Source organism: Pezoporus flaviventris, unplaced genomic scaffold, assembly GCF_033815535.1.
Source record: "Pezoporus flaviventris isolate CSIRO_AGI_PZ_B2104156 unplaced genomic scaffold, CSIRO_AGI_Pfla_v1 ptg000002l, whole genome shotgun sequence".
NCBI lineage: Eukaryota > Metazoa > Chordata > Aves > Psittaciformes > Psittacidae > Pezoporus > Pezoporus flaviventris.
Window position 1 is genome coordinate 35,101,396 of NW_026892550.1, and position 2,975 is coordinate 35,104,370.

The following is a 2,975-nucleotide window of genomic DNA, read 5'->3' on the forward strand; positions in this document are numbered from 1 at the left end:
GTATTCAGGCTTCCAGTTTAAGCTCTTCAACAACTTAAACTCTGTTTTCAGCTGTGTTGTTCAGTATAGGATCTACCTAATTAGGAATTTTGGTGACTTTGACCATCATCGCAGTGTGTTTTTTTCTGTACTCTAATCAGGTATTCTTTAGTACAAAACGCACTGAACAAGCATATTTCTTGGTTCAGAATTTAAGAGTAATTCTTCTCAAGACAATCCTATTTTCTCTGGTGCCTAAAACATTCTTATTCTTTGTAGATTTTTCTATTCATATGAACAACTACTTTTTATTAGAATATTAGTTCAGCTTCATCAGAAGAACTGGCGACTAGCACTGCCAAGAATGTGAGGTTAGGGGTAACTGATGTGATAGAAAGTAGAAAAGAGAGGTTTTAACTTGCTTGGGCTGAAAAGATATAGAAATTAAGACTAGCACTTCCTGATGCAGCACCCTAACTAGCTGAATACTCTAGCTGTACAAGAATTTCTTTTTCTGTTTCTAAGTGTATAAATAATTAAAATATATTTTTATATGCTCCCTGACTGTACTTGGGAATAGGAGTCTATATTAATCTCTACCTTACATGCCTGAAATCTAACTAACCTTAGTATAAAAGAATTCAAGAATATTTCTTCAGATGTTGAACTTCTGTCCAGAAAACAGGAAGTGTCCAGAATTATAAGTGTCATCTATTAATAGCACTCTAGAAGAGACAGAAACCTGCATCTCTCAGGGCTAAAAGAAGTTATATTTGGGAATTAATATCTGGCTTTAAATATGATGTGACAGTTTAATCCAACCCTAGATTTTGAGTGTGTGCTTCTGAAACATCTGGTAGCAGACACAGATGGGCACAAGGTTAAAGATATGTTATGCTGAGTTTCTGATTTGACCTTTATGTTTTGTGCTTTTGATGTGGCCTGATATTAATGTTTGGGCTTGGGATTTAAAAAGGTGTGAATGTGTGTGTATTGAATATCTGTCATAAATTCTAAAGTAACTATATGTTGGTAAACAATGTAGAAAGAGATTTATATCTCTAGATAATTTCAAGTGCCCCTGATCACTTACAACTGCATAAAGTCACCTACAGTGTTTCATCTCATACACAGCTTCTTTACTTGCAAGTGCACATGTAAGGCATAAGCAATGGGTCTCCATGCCTGAAGCAGTGAACTGCAGCAGTCTTCATCTTCCATTTAAGGGTGAGAAGTAGGGAAGGAATAAGGGCTCCCACCTCACACAGGCTTCCATTCAACAGGAACAGAATTGAGAGATATTACTAACTGGCATATGTGTATGCATGTGTGTATGTGCGTGTGGAAGGTTGGCTCCTGATTTCCTGAAATTCTTCTTTTTCATAGAGAAACAGATAAAAACATAGAAAGAAACACTCTCCCCCCCCCCCCAAAATAAGAAAAAACCCAACCCACCACGTTTTCTACCTAGTTATATAATTAATTCTAAAATATAAGCAGCAGCATTGTGTGCAGATAAAACACATTCTGGAGAATCACAATTGTATACCTTGTTCTGTAGAAGTGAGCTTTAGAATGAAGCTTTAAAGTGTAAAGGGACTAAAATTTCAGAATATTTTTATGTGACTATGAATATGTTATGAAAATCTTGAAAAAAATCCTTTGTGTTCCTCTTTACAGTTGTCCAGATATTACAGAGCTCAGTTCCATTACAAATTAATTGTGATCCTGTGACTCAAATTTTGTGCACTATGTTAAGGTGAGTACCAGCCAGAAAGAAGAAACATGTAGATGTTTGATGAGATACTCAAGGCAATATCAAGATATGCTCACTGAGAACTTAAGAGTTGGGGAAAAAAGTTAATGGAAATAAAATGTGTAACATGCTACACTACACTACATATCACATATAGTTCTTGCTGTGCTGCATAAAATATTTAAGTTTCAAGAGAGCCCCATTTATCCTGGACATCCTCTTCAGACATGTAATAAAATTTGGAATTACTTTGGACAGATATTATCTTTTTGGAAACTTGCATACTTATTTTTCTTAGGCTAATATACATAATTTTTCTTCATGGTTTGTGATTTATTGCTTGTAGCTGTACAGCTTTTGGACTGGAGCTGGCTTGTATCTGCCTGATATGGGCTATTGCACTTTAATCATAGCTGCTTCTAAATATACCAAAACTTGGATTTTAATACAAAATTTAGTTTATGAAAAGGATATTGTTTTGTGTTAATTTCTTTCTTTTTACCCTTTTTATACAAATATTGTGGAAGAACAAACATAGTGTCATCATATAGAAAATGCATATAAATTTGGTAATGCTTTTCAGGAAATGTCTTTATTGTCCTTAACAACCATACTGCTTGTGTGACAATGTTCTGTCTGCAGAAAAATGACAGCTGAAATTGAAATACTATTGAAACATTCATTTAACTTACCTTCAAACTCTCTGGTATGGTACAGTACACAGACTACTAAACCCAAAACCTTATCAGCTGGTGGTATTACCATAACTATTTTCCCTGCTATTTGCCATTATATTCATTAAAAATTAAAGTTAGCTAAATTTTTCATGTTTGTCAAAAGGACCAACACTGATTAAGCATCCACTAAACATTCACAACACCACTGAATATTCAGAATGAATTCTCATCATTCTTATTTCTGAAATGTGGAATAATCGTGTCTTTTATTGCAGTATCAGTCTATCTAAGTATTGATCTGATTCACTGGACTATTTTAAAAGCCTACATGTTATGAAAAATGGACAGTGCTGAAAAAAACTGTTTGCATGGACATCTAAAAAAAATCTCCCAAAACTTGAAAAAAAATCAAAAATTCTCCAGAACCTGGGTAACCTGTGTGCTTTAATGAGCTGTAATAGAGCATTAGGGGTTGCGCTGCAGAGGAATCTCAGTTCTTAACCAGTATTTTTCTTTGCCTATGTTGCCACTAAGCACTTGCATCTTTTTGGCTATTCCATATT